General features: G+C 32.2%; 1 protein-coding gene across 9 annotated transcripts in view; it reads right to left on the bottom strand.

Annotated features, from left to right (window-relative positions):
• Eph (Eph receptor tyrosine kinase) overlaps positions 1-14,341 on the bottom strand; it is a 675,653-nt gene that overhangs the window by 542,186 nt on the left and 119,126 nt on the right. The gene's annotated exons all lie outside the window — the stretch shown is intronic.

Here is a 14,341-nt window from a genome sequence, read left to right as displayed (position 1 = left end):
AAAAACATTATCCAAATTATTAATAAATAATTTACTCTAAAAGAGTAAATACACATGAATTGAAACCTAGGTTTGGGCTAGCAAATATATTTTAGCTTAAAGGTTACGAAACCTTTGTAATGATTTCATGTTATTTTAAGGAATTATTACATTTCTTCGCATAATATAAGATAATATTTTAGTCAGAAGTTTCAAGACGATTCAAGCGTTACGCTGTCCGAGGTTAGTCAAAATTAGTTAACAAATTTTAGTACTGCGAAATAGTAATGCTTCTAAGTGAGCTTTAGAACTGTTTATACTCTTCAGAATGACGAAGATGCAACCTTCAAGATAAAATTTTTAATGTATATGTCTTTAGATGAACTAAGTCTTTCTACAGTATTTTGTATCAACTGTGTATAAAGTGTAATTGTCTAATTTTTCAGGCGGGTTTTACGTCCACCTACCAATTAGGGTGTCGTGGACGGAGGCTTACTAGCAAACATACTTTACTGTAAATTTCTTTTATTAACCATTAAATAAAATCCAAGGCCTAAGACCGGGGGAATCGAACCCAGAACCACAATATATATTAGCTTTACAGGTCTCGCCTCTAACCGCTCGGCTGTATCAACTATGATTTACAATTTAGACACAGACCCTACGAGACCCTTTTGTAAAAAGGAAAAATTTAAAATTTGAGCCCTAGACATTGATAAAATGTTCAAACTTTAATGTAACCTTAAATTTTTAACACCATCTCCTTCCAAGACATTACACCATGAATCTAAAAAAAAAGACTAGCTGAAACTCTAATTATTTCTCCAGTCTGAATACAGGACATGAAGTCTGATTAAAGATGGAAATGAGTCTCACTTCTACAAAGTAGAATCATCAAACTTTCAGCAGAAAAAAACGTTTTTTAGAATAAATAAAAGAAAAAGAAACTTCTTTATGAATATTTAAACTGCTAATTGCTGGCAAGACAAATTTCAGAAATTCCTATTATTAAATAATAATAAATGGGGTCAATAGATGACTATTTATAAAGTCAAACTTCTCAGTTATGGGACACAACGTCACATCATTACCATCGACAATAAGCTAACTAAACTGTAACCACTAAATAATTTCTGCTTTACGAAATCCTTGTTACAATAGTTCAAAAAAATAAATGAATTTGATTTCTTATTTTAAGTTATAATTATTTCAATATATATGGTTGTACAGCCTGATGGTGCCTGAGGCCAGTAGTTGGATATAGCCTGACAGATCCTAGGGGTCGGACCACTATTAATACTGGGAAGTTTTGTAAGGTTGCACAACCCCATATCTTCCTGCCTGTACGGACATATAGTGAACTAGTAATCTGTTGTTATAGCATTATATTCTATCTCACTCTTTACAAACTTACTGTACAGTAGTTTTAAGACACTGTCTTAAAAGTTAATTGCATAAAGATATTAGAAATTCTTAGAGGAGCAGTTGGCTACATTGGTTTAAAAAGGTAGTGAATGTTACGTAACGTTTATATCTTTATTATTACTATCTCTTTCTAACATACAAACTCCCCCAGAGTATGTGTGTGGGTCTTACACAGTTCGATTATAGTTATTACAGTCGCACTTTCTCCGCTAAAGGGTGTTCGTGGATGGCTAGCATTAATTATTAGAATATAATGCTACTACCAACAAAATCTTTATTATTTTAGCCCAGACAATTCAATAATAAATATAAATTAATTTAGTAAATTTATAAGGCGCCACGATAGCCGAGCGGTTAGAGGCGAGGCCTGCAAAAATTATATTTATTATTGGTACTGGGATCGATTCCCGTAGTCTAGGCCTTGGATTTTATTTAATGTTTAATATGAGAACTTTGTAGTAAAGTATGTTTGGCAATCGCCACAGTAATTGGTAATCGGATTTGGAATATGATATTCTCTTATTGAGTGGTTATTCCTGGTAACCATCTTAGCTTTTTTTTCTAGGAGCTTCAGTAAATAGCCAATACTGGTATCAGGTGATGAAAGGAGATAATATCCTTTATAGATTTTTCTAATTTGGAAGAAGCTTTTTGAGGATCTCTAGAGAAAAAGGGAGATGAAGCCAGAATCAGGCAGTGGTTATACCTGATAGCCATCACTCTTAGCACTACCCAGGAAACCTGGATATTCCTTCAAACATTCCTGGCAAATCCTTGGTAATTACCAAGTTTTGGAAGGAGATACATCTTTTCTAAAATATTTCTAATTGTTTTAATTTGAAGGAAGAGAAAATATAAACAATTATGGAATAAAGACGTAATTTAAATCAACTAATTTTTCTATATACTGGAATTTCAATATTTAAATTAAATAAACTTAGCTTGTTAAGTTAAACCGTTAAACAGCGTCAATTAAGGTGCCGAACGGCAAAAGACGAGGTCTGTAAAGCTGATGTTTGTTGTTCGCAAAGGGTTGGATTCACGTTCTAGGCCTTGGATTTTTTTTGCCTTTTTTTGGCATTGGCTTTCGCCATACAGCCAGCATCGTCTAGGCGCTTATCACTAGAATATCACTCACTCTCCATTCTTACTTATAAATACATTCGCTTCACACATTCATCCCTCTACTATATACAACTATTTACATAAACTACAACTAATGGATGGGTCAGTACTCTGTGCTCCTGCCATCCTTATAGCTTAACCTGAATTAAAATCACGTAATCCTTCTCTAATCATTTTCTTCCATTCATTCTATAACTTTTAAATACATTCATATTTCATTGCTAGCTCTGCTGTAGACTTAAGCACATATATGTTGGTGGAGAATATTATGTCTTCGTAGCGAAATGGTGCATCTAAATACTTGTATATGTCGTCAAACATTCGTTTCCTTTCTACCACATAAAGCGGACATATCATTATTATATGTTTGAAATCCTCCTCCTCATTGCACCCTCGGATTTTATGTAATGGTTAATAAAAGGAATTTATAGTAGCCCCCGTCCACTCTAGCTGATCAATAGCTGAACGTAAAGCCCGGCTTAAAAAATTAGCCACTACTTTAGTACTTTTTAAACGAAGCATCACAATTATGGTAGCGCGCTGAATAAGCATGCTGAGGACTTGGGCTTCTCTAAAAGACTTCGCTGGCCTTAGATTCCATCACCACAAGACCCACTTCAGCTATCAGTTTATTAACTGGGGACAACTCTGCCCTTAAGAGAAAATCTAGGGCGTAAATGTCTTTAGATGATAATATGACTTAATAAATATATAATATAAATAAATAAAAACCCATCCGATCAATAAAATAATGAGCAAGATCTACAGTAATTGTTGACCCAAGAGGGTATTCTTGAGAATAGCAGATGGTGTATATCCATTACGGGGACAATGTGGAGAACAGGTTCACGTACCTCTTACGCTTCAAAACCCTCCATTAATTTATTCACCATTTGGATACACCAAATAATGACTTTTTACTGAAATAAATCAATTTAATGACACATTCGATTTACGAGAGTACTACTTTATTCTCCATTAAAATTAATAACGCATTATTAAATAACTCTAATAATAGACTAACTTTTTAAAATTCAATAAAAAATATTAGAGACACAAATTAGGGTCTAATGAGAGAAGAGGATAATTAATCGACCCAAATAACATTAACATTCAACAAGCCATTTTAGAAGAAGTTTAGCCATAAAACTTTACAAAACATCGAACTAGACTAATGCCATTAGACAGGGTAATTAAAAAGTTTTATCACTGTCAATTATTAATATAATTAATAGATCTAGCTAATGTTCTATCAGGAGAAAAGAAAATTAAAAAAAAAATTAGTTCTTTCTGTCGATTGTTCATTAAAATTAAATTTAATCAATCGTTTAGTTGCCCTTAATAGAGATGTAGCACACTAAAACCTGTGCTTTTTGTTCAATCAAAGACATTTAAGAGGTTCGATTGAAGCTATAGCTAGGGGTCTTGAATTTACGGTTACTTCTTTCCGCCAGTAAGAACTTCGCTTCAGTGGATTATCTAATGTGGAAGATTGCCTAGAACAGTGATGGCGAACCTATGACCCGCGGGTCAGATACTGACCCACAATTGCTAGGCAACCATTTGTTTGTTTACGCGGGTTGATTTAGATTTTCTAATTGTGTAGATAATTTATATTCTATCTGTATTTTTTTCAATCACGCATTGATACAAAAGCAATTTAAATGCTATCTATAACCTTTAGTTTGATCATTACAGCTCTAAAACGACAAATGCTTTTGTAGTATTTGAAATAAAGCAAAAGTGTTTACAAAATATCAAATAAAATGTATAATTTTACTCATATTTTGTTTGTTAAAAAAATCGACAACCCAAAGCAAATAACCATATTTAGATTTTTCTTCAGATAAAACACACTTTTGTAAGGTTTTGTTCAGTTATATTTTGTAAAAAGAGACTTCCATAGCACTTGTTTCGTCCCGTTTTACCCCCGTTAAGCCAACTGAACTTTAAAGATGTTTAGTTTTGAAAATATTCAGTTTAAAATTTTTAAACTTAACTCTTGTGCAAATGGGCATTAGTGACCCAGGAGCTAGTACTAAAAAAAAAAAAAATGAACAAAATTTGACCCACGTCTCAAAAAGGTTCGCCATCCCAGGCTTAGAACCTCTTGAAATCATTTTTTCAAAATAAAGCAATTTACATTTCATCATTAAAGGACATCACATTACCAGTGACGACTAAAGTTGTGAAAAAACTCAAAAGACAAACAATGAGATCCTGTTTTTGGTCATCTGTCGTTTTGGGTTTCATTCTACTTCAGAATATGTGTTGCTAACGGAGACTAATGTCACAGATTTTCACTCAGAGAACGTACAACAAATGCAACCTATTATAATATCATGCTAACCCAGATTTTGCCAGAATGTTCCTACGACAGGCTGGCTGCTTTAATTTAGGAACATTATTTGGATTTCTGGGATGGACATAAAGGGTAAAATGTATGTTAGCATCGAAAAATTAATAATCTAGATGGCCAGAACATCGTTCTTACTAAAATATTTCAAGAAAGCCTGACCAGTTTCTAGGATTTGGAATATGATATTCTCTTATTGAGTGGTTATACCTGATAACTATCACTTCTTAGCACTACCCAGGAAGCCTGGATATTTCTTGAAACATTCCTGGCAAATCCTTGGTAAATACCAAGTTATATCTTCTCTAAAATATTTCTAATTGTTTTAATTTGAAGGAAGAAAACAATAGAAACGATTATAGAATAAAGACGTAATTTAAATCAATAAATTTTTCTATATACTGGAACTTAAATATTTAAATTAAATAAACTTAGCTTGCCATCAATTTAATGAAGTTTTTGGAACATTATAATATATGAAATGAGAATTTAAATGATAGAATTTCCCCCTTAAATGTCATAAAACTGAAAATAAAATGCAATGTTTATAAAGCAGCCATAATGCTAAAAGCTCAGGTAGTAAATAAAATACAATAATTATCATATAATATAAGATATATATATGTATAAAGAAATACCCCCTTCTAAATCTTAAGTGAGTAATTCGTGAGAACATTTTCTAATAATTGTTTTTATTGCTAAAATTGTTTATAATTTTAATAGCTTATTTTATTTTAATTCTCCCTTTCTAATGTAATTCGTGCCCATGGTATCTGATGATGTACAATGAAACGTCAAAAAATAGTAGAAAACTTTTTTTATAAGGTGATTTACTGTTGTTACTTAATTTTATACCTTACATATTTCCTTTTACCTAATAAGTTATAAAGTATTTATTTATATTCTCAAATAATAAGTTAAATATTTATTATCACTCAATGAAATGCATTCAATGAGCCCTAACTTTTAAAAGGTTGCATGAATAATATTTAAACGAATGTAATGATATATTTAACCTTGATAAAAAGATTAGGGTAAGATAGAGTCATTACGTAGTAAGGTAAGGTTTCCTTTTTGATACACAGTCTTTTTTTTTTAGGGTTTTAAGATTGCCGGACGAACTTAGGACTCATTTACAAGGATTCTTCATTTATTCTGATTCAGATCCAGTAGCCTTCCCTTCACAGTCTTATTTTTAAAATTATGAAAAATCAATTCCAAAAAACCATACGAGGAAACAAAGTAGTTAATTTTGAACGTATAGTCGATTGAAAAGGGGGAAAAAAATCAACGAAGACATCAAAAAGGCTCCCATTATGTAGAACTTATAGTCGATTGAAAAAAAAAAAAAGATTAAAGAATGCTTTAAAAAGGTAGAAATCAATTTTAAAAACAACATGGAAAACCAAGAATACTAATTTAGAATTTATAATCGATTAAACATTTAGAATAAGATTGCAATAAGAAGTTTTAGAAATGATTTTTTTTAAAAAACCCACATAGGGAAACAAAAAATGCTACTTTTGACTTTATACTCGATTAATGAGAAAAGATTTAGAATATTCATTAAGAAAATAGAACATAAATCAATTTCAAAAACAATTGGAAAGCCAAGAAAGAAGACTTTGAAACTTTAATCATTCAAAAAGGAAATTTTAGAAAATACATTATAAAGATTTTAAAACCATTCCCAAAACAGCATGGGAAAACCATGAATGCTAATTTTAAACTTATAGTCGATTAAAGAATGCATTAAGGAAAAAGAATAGAAATCCATTTCAAAAAACCTTTTGGGGAAACCAAGAATGCTAATTTTGAACTATTTATTAAATAGTTAATTTACTATTTAAACATAGTCAATCAAAAAGAAAATATTTAAAAGATTCATTAGGAAAAAAGAATAGAAACAATTTGAGGATACGAAAGAATGTTAATTTTGTACTTATATTTGATTAAAATGAAATGATTATAGAATAGATTAAAAAGAAATAGATCACCATTCGTAAAAGACAAAAAAGGTTAACAAAGAATGCGAGTATTGAACTTTTATTCCCTTTAAAATAAAAGGTTAAAGAACGTATTAAAAAAGTTTAGAAATCAATTCCAGAAAACAACATAGGAAAACGAAGAATGCTACTTTTGAACCTATAGTCGTTTCAAAAGAAAGATCAAAATGGTTTTGGAAAACAGAAACACCTATAAACTTATAATGGAATAAAAAAAAATACACCAAAAAAGGTTTGGAAATCAATTTAAATACTAAATTTACTACTAAATTAAATAGAATTAACCAACACTGATTATAGGTCAAGGCGTAGAATTAATAGTGTGTAAGTAGTAATATAAATGAGAACATGCTATTACCATGCAATAATTGTAATAAAAATATAATGGAAATTTAAAATAAAATAATTGATAATGAAGTCTTACCTTGTTTAAGGAATATCCATCAGAATCTCAGTAGATCACTAGTCCAATAGCACTTGACATTTGACACTATTTAAAATAATTCACAACACCATTCGCACTAAAACTATATTTCACGCACTTAAACACAATTTATAAAACCGAACTTCACTTTAAAACTCACTAATATTCACTTGAAAAACCACGTTAATAAAGAGTCACCACGAACGAGTTAAAGATGGCCGCCGGTAACTGGCCAGCTGATCAGCTGGTAGAGATCAGCTGATTATCTAAGCAGGGTGACCAACTTTTGTTGTCTTTTCTTTATTGCTCATTCACAATTCTTTAAAATTAATTTAATTACTAATTTACTAATTTAATTTACAATTTAAAAAAAAAAATCCTCAAATTGTTTTCTAAGCTTTTTTGGTGTATTCTTCAATATTTTCTTTTTAATCGACTATAAGTTCGAAATTAGCTTTCTTGGTTTCCCCAAATAATTCGAATTGATTTTTTTTTAACCCTTACTGATGTAATGAAGTCATATGTAACAAGTCGAGAAATCTTATCTAGTTTATCACTTTAAACTTTACAAGAAGTAAACAAGTTATCAATTTAAAAAGTCAAGTTAAATGGTAGACTAGTTACCGACTATATACATACATATGTATTTTTTTGAAGACTATTTTTAATGTAATCTCTGTAAAATAAAAAAGTTCATTGCTATTACAAGTAAAATGGTCTTGTTATCTAAGTTTGTGAAAATACATCTTAGACAGATAAATTTATCAGAGTAAAATAAAAAGATTTGGAAATCTTAAATGAACTATAGCTACAGGCATAATAAATCACATATAATCATACCTACTTACAAACATACACACTATCAAAATAACCACGGAATTAGGTCACTAGACTTACCTCAAAAAAACTAGTACGTTCAAAACCATGGTTCATTGTTATGAAATAGAATTATTGACCGGCAAAATGATACAGTAACTAGTTCTGTTCAAGACAGTATTGATGATTGTTTTGTTTGGGAGGGGAGTGGTTAAGTGCAGCCGGTTTGTAAGCGCATATAAAAACATACAACACACACATAAAAATGATTCTTATGATTTATTAGATCGTAAATTAAATAAGACGTAATAGTTTTGTTTTGAAAGTGAAGCCGTGTTTGTTAACTGGTTTGTATGCTTGAACGGTTGTTTGAAATAGATGATCTTCAAGTTTTGCAGGTGAAGGAATCACTTTGGTCGAAACCGAATGGCTTGGTTCCCCTGTTTTTACTACCATTACGTCACTAATAAAAGAGCGTGGTTCTTTAACTGGGTAGGTAGTAGTAACTTCTTTAGATTATAAAAAAGGCAAAGTTTCAATCAAAGTATCTGTCTTAATTTCCCACAGAATTAAAGCAACCTTTAATGACACACAGATATACTAAAATAAATTAATTAAAGATTAATTCCATTGTCCATCTAAGTATAATTTTAAATTAAAACACACCCACAAGTACTGGAATGAACAAACGATTTATTTGCTCTCACATCAAAATTACCACTAGTTCACTCAACATTCTCTGGAGACTTCCGGAAGGCGAGCATTTCTTTGGCCCACTTCCAATAGGAGTGAGCAAGGCGCATGAGCAAGAAGCTGAAACAACACATCCTGAGGAGTATATTAAGGAAGGCAAGTTAATTTTGTTATATCTGCCAGAAATAGAAGGATAATAGATAGCTGAGTGAGTTAAAATGACATTCTGATTTAGGAAGAAGAGCCAGAGGTTTAAGAAGAACGAACTAGGTTTTTTGAGTATTGGAGAATACGAGGTGTGGCTATTAAGTAACAAGACTGATGCTGCTACAGAAGAACTATGCATGTGCCAAATCCTAACGACCGACAGCTGTGCAGCATAAAGCCTTCTCTTTCGATTGCAGCGTCTCACGTGTTTGTAGAGAAATCTGTCTGACCGGAACAGTCGTTTGTGTAATGTACGAGTAGTAGAGCAACGAATTGTCGTGAAATTTCCCATCAAAACTTGACAAAACCGCTACAGAAACTTATCTTTTAATAAAAGAAGTTTATGGCGATGAATGTTAATCACGTGCGCGAGTTTTTTGAGTGGTTCAAGCGTTTCCAAGATGGCCGAGAAGACGTCGGAGATGATGACCGTCCGGGTCGCCCTTCCGCGTCTAAAACGGATGAAAATATCGATTATAATTAATCAACATTACTTCCGTGAGGTGCTTGCTTAACTCCGTGAAAGAGTAAGGGAAAACGACCCGATTTGTGGAAGAACCAGTCACGGGTTCTCCATCAAGACAACGCGCCGGCTCACACTGTCAAGAACGTTTCTAGCCAAGTACAACATCCCAGTTTTAGGCCATCCACCTTATTCGCCTGACCTGGCCCCATGTGACTCTTATCTGTTCTCTAAAGTTAAATCAATCTGCATTAAAAGAGACACGATTTCAGTCCGTTGAAGCTGTGAAAGAAAAAGCGGCACGCGTCATGCAGGAGCTGACAGAAAAAGATTTCCAGCACTGTTTCGAACAATGGTAAATTCGCATGGAGCGTTGTAGGAATAGGGGAGGAGTGTATATTGAAGGTGATAATAACTAAATATGTATAAATTTGAAATAAAATGTTTTATAGCAATAGTCTCGTTATTTAATAGCCACACCTCGTAATACTTCCAGACGGAAGTACTAATATACACAATTTTGTAAAAATCATTATTTTCGTACTCAGAGAGTCATTTCCGGTGAGGAAAATCAAAATTGATCACTACGATAAAATTACTTCTCTTACTAGAGATTAGTTACAGAGAAAAAGTGTAAGTTTCTTTAAATTCTAGTTAAAATTAAATCCTAGGAGAAGACAACCTTCAGAAAAATGAAAGAAATGCTTTGCATAAATTTATATTATTTAATATTAATAACTTGAAAATAATAATAACTAACAAATAGGTTATAACCTGATCACCAAGATCGCAAACACATTTTTAAAAGAGTAAAGTTATTAAAAACCTTTATAGTAAACTCACCTACAATGACTTCTTTTTAAGAAGAGGAATAAAAAGAAACAAAACAAATTAAAAATGAAGCGTAACTGCTCACGCTGCGGCGGGCGGGCGACGGTATCCGTGACCTCGCACTTAATAAAAGGATAATATAGAAATAATGGAAGTTATATAGATCCGCGGTACCTTTTATGGTGCGGTCATGTTCACCTTATATATTATATATATGCACACACACAACGGAAGGTCACCAAGACCTAAATTAGGAGCATAACGGATCAACTTTATGATACTGGAAGTCTCAAAATTGTAAGTAAAGTAGATTGTAAAATGATTTGTAGAAGAAGTACGGGAGTGAATAAGAGATTAATGGAAGAGGAGGTTATTTAAAAAGAACTCACGCGGAATTCAAATTTTGAATTTATAGTAAGCTAATTCAATGTTAAATAGCCCGTGGGTTCAAAATTCTTATATTTTAATAACAGGGGCGATTTTAGCTAATTATTAGATTGGATTAGTACTTATAGAGGATGGCCAATCAATCAGCGTACGTTATCATGGTTTTCATGATCATGCATGTATAATTGGGCTCAGCAGTTAGCACAAGTGATTTGAAGCCATGGGTATCTCGACTCCCGTAGGGGCGAACTCTCGGCCGTGCCGGCTCTGCTTCCGCAAAAAAATAATCTGCAAGACCACTCCAATTTTAAAGCCTTACACGTCGATGACGTCGCCATTTTCTTTAGGAGTCGAATAATTCTTTAGTAAACTTTTGCGACTGACAAAGAGATGTTTCAATTGAAGATAAGAATTGCTCAAGGCAGCTTTACACTGCCGCCAAAATTTGAACTTTTTTTGATGTAAATGTGATCCTATTAAAAGTTGGGTTGATTTTTTTTTCTTTTTTTTGCTATTGATTGAAGCCCAAATAATATAGTGATTCCCTAATTTTCACTTTTATTGATTGTTAACTGGTAAACTTTAGCCAGTTAGTTAGATTAGGCCAGATTTATCAAAGCTAATGTTCTGGCCATTTCTTTCAATGCTCTCACAATTTAAACTCACCACAAGATATTCTTGAAACGCGCTTCTTCAAGTATACTCGCCTTGAAACAATACTTTATCACTACGTAATCACTCATAAAATTAGAAAGGATATCCCTTGAACATTTGAAAGATTTCTTTAGAAAGCAATCGATTAATAGCATTAACGCTTTATTTTACAAAAATGAAAAACTACAAAGAAAAACATGACTTTGTACTGTCTATAAATTTATCCATCTGCCGGAGATTATATCTTACAATGATCTTCAAAAAGAAAATGCAACTGATAATAATAAGAAATTGAAAGATAAACATGAAAATGAAATTAAAACAGAAAACTTTTATAAGTACCAAGCAAACAATAAATGTTTGTAAAAGCAAAAAAGGTGACTAAAGAGAAGATCAAAGAGGAGAATGTAGTAATTTGGTAATTAATGTATTGAATTGCGTCATATCTGTATTTCTAAGCTTGACATTATTTAGAAGTACGAGGGTCGTTTGAAAAGTGCGTGCAAAAATAAAAACTACTTAATTTTTTGGGGTAAACCTTTTTTATTTTTCAACATAGTCTCCTTTTAGGCTTATACACTTCGTCCAACGCTGCTCTAGTTTGTTGATCCCTTCCGAATAATAGGATTTGTCCAAGTCTGAAAAATAGCCATTCGTTTCTGCAATCACCTCCTCGTTTGAATAAAATCTTTTTCCCGCCAGCCATTTCTTCATATTGGGGAACAAATAGTAGTCGAGTAAATCACTCGACTTCCTCGATTCAAACGAATGCCAAACACAAAGAAATAGACCGATCTGGCTGAAACTTGGTGTGTGTTCTTCCAAGAGATGCTACTAACTAAACATAACCTCGATACGCGCCAGTGGTGCTATCTCTCTGACTTTGCACGGACTTTTCAAACGACCCTCGTAATGCCAGTTCTTTGTTAGCGACTGGAGGCCCAGCCAAAGAAGACTTAATTTCAGCCCGAACTGTTACAAGTAAAACATTTCTTTCCATGATCTGAAGTTGCACAAAGAGATTTATTTTCCAGCTTAAATAGAAAGAAACTTTTATAGATAAATTGACCTTTCAATTTTAAATACGATTCGAAGAGAAGTACAGTGACCCGAAAGAACTAAGTTGATTTTACGTAAAGTTTCAGTGGATTTCTGAGCACTATTTAGGCTATGTGCATTTGAATAGCCAAGATGAGACAAATATCTGGTCTAAGAGATATTTCATTCTATTTCAAGCCAGGAATTGATTGATTCTATTGACTTAGTTCATTCTCAGACAACTAAATCAATCGTTCTTATTGAAGCTAAATCTAAATTAAATATTCCAGTAAAGAATTACAGTTCAAAAGATAAATAAAAGAGGTGAAACGATTATTAAAATAAATAAATGAAATAGTAAGTAAATAAATACAAAAATCGAAAACTCTTCATCGATATAATTCATTTCAGTCTCATAATAAATAGAACTACAGAAAATAGTTTGTATAGAATCCAGAATTGGATAGAAAATACAAACTCGTATTTTAGTTGAATAAGACTTCCGAGAATCTTGTTTAAAAGAAGAGAATTTATTCAATGTAGAATCTCAAAGGAAGGTCTTATATATTCAACTGTATTCATAAACCTCAACAACACCAAATGTATTCATATAAGACTATATATGCAAACACTATTCCTCATTAAACTAAAAGAAAACTAAAATTTTTACATAAAAAAAAAAAGGTCATTATATTTTACATATTGAATGAAATTTGGTCCATATATTCAAAATAAAAGTGAATTACTTTTATGCAATTAATTGGATTGCACAAATAGATCAAATTTATTAATTGAGCGCAAAGTTAAGTAAATAATTTGTGCAATGTTTCGATTTTATTTTATTTTTCTAAACCAATGTCATCGCAAAAGTACAAAATAATTGGTGGAAATATAATGAAGAGGGTAGAATAATGAGTAATAATTTTAAAGATTCTACTGAGAAACAAAAATTATAACCTTAATTAGCAGAATATTCTAAAATAGTACAATTATTTTTAGGTAAACAAAGAGGGAAGAATTTTGCGCGAAAAAGCTTCATTCTTCTTAATGAAGAGCCCAAATACAAAGTAAGGGACACACAAAAAAAAAACAAGTTGAAGATTAGATGGGTGGGGAATGAGAGGATTATGAAAATAGAGGATAAAGATTCGTTAGGTCGATAAGAAATAAGGCTCAAAAAGGAGAGGAAGACAGCAGTGGAAAATGGAGAGATAAAGAATTGAAGACGTAATCTGCTTAGAAGGAAGGACACTTTTACTGTTGGTGATTAGAGCAAACTGAAGAGAAAGAAGCCTTCCAGAGTAGAAATACACTGAAAAGAAGGGAAAGCGGGCATATCCCAACTGATTGGTCGTTTGTAAACATTGAATACTTGTTGGTGGGACGGAGCTTGGGAGGTAAACACTTTTCACGGATTTTCTTAACCCCTTTAAGGGTTAAAAGCTTGTATAATGGTGTTTTTTATTCTGTGGATTTCCCTAGAGAAAGAGAAAGAGAGACCATGTAAACTGCTTGTGTTCTCTGTAGGGAATCCGAGTTAGGGAATAGTCGCGCTCCAATCACAATGTAAAGGTTTACATTGGGGAGGCACATGTTTGTACTGTTGGAGAAGGTGTAGGTTTCTTTGCTTCACGATCTGCAGCAATCGTTATCCACATCTTAGTTTGGCAGGGTCCGTCCATCTGTATTTACCGTTAATGGTAACACCGGGTAATTTCTTTAAATTTTAATAAACGACAAGAACGATTGTGACAGTTACTCTCAGAAATCAAAATCGACGTTCGATTCAAATAACATAAGAAAGTTATTAGCAAAAAAAAAAAAAACGGCAATTACTGAAGTAAAAATGGTTATAAATATAATTATTGTTCATTATTTTCGGTGACTGATTCATAGTTTCAGTAGGATGAAAAAATACTGCCAATTTTAGTCATGAT

This window comes from Rhodnius prolixus, unplaced genomic scaffold (genome assembly GCF_049639745.1).
Source record: "Rhodnius prolixus isolate KJV_2025 unplaced genomic scaffold, Rpr scaffold_5, whole genome shotgun sequence".
NCBI classification, from domain to species: domain Eukaryota; kingdom Metazoa; phylum Arthropoda; class Insecta; order Hemiptera; family Reduviidae; genus Rhodnius; species Rhodnius prolixus.
The sequence above is the reverse complement of the archived record's forward strand: the minus strand, read 5'-3'. Positions and strand labels throughout refer to the sequence as shown.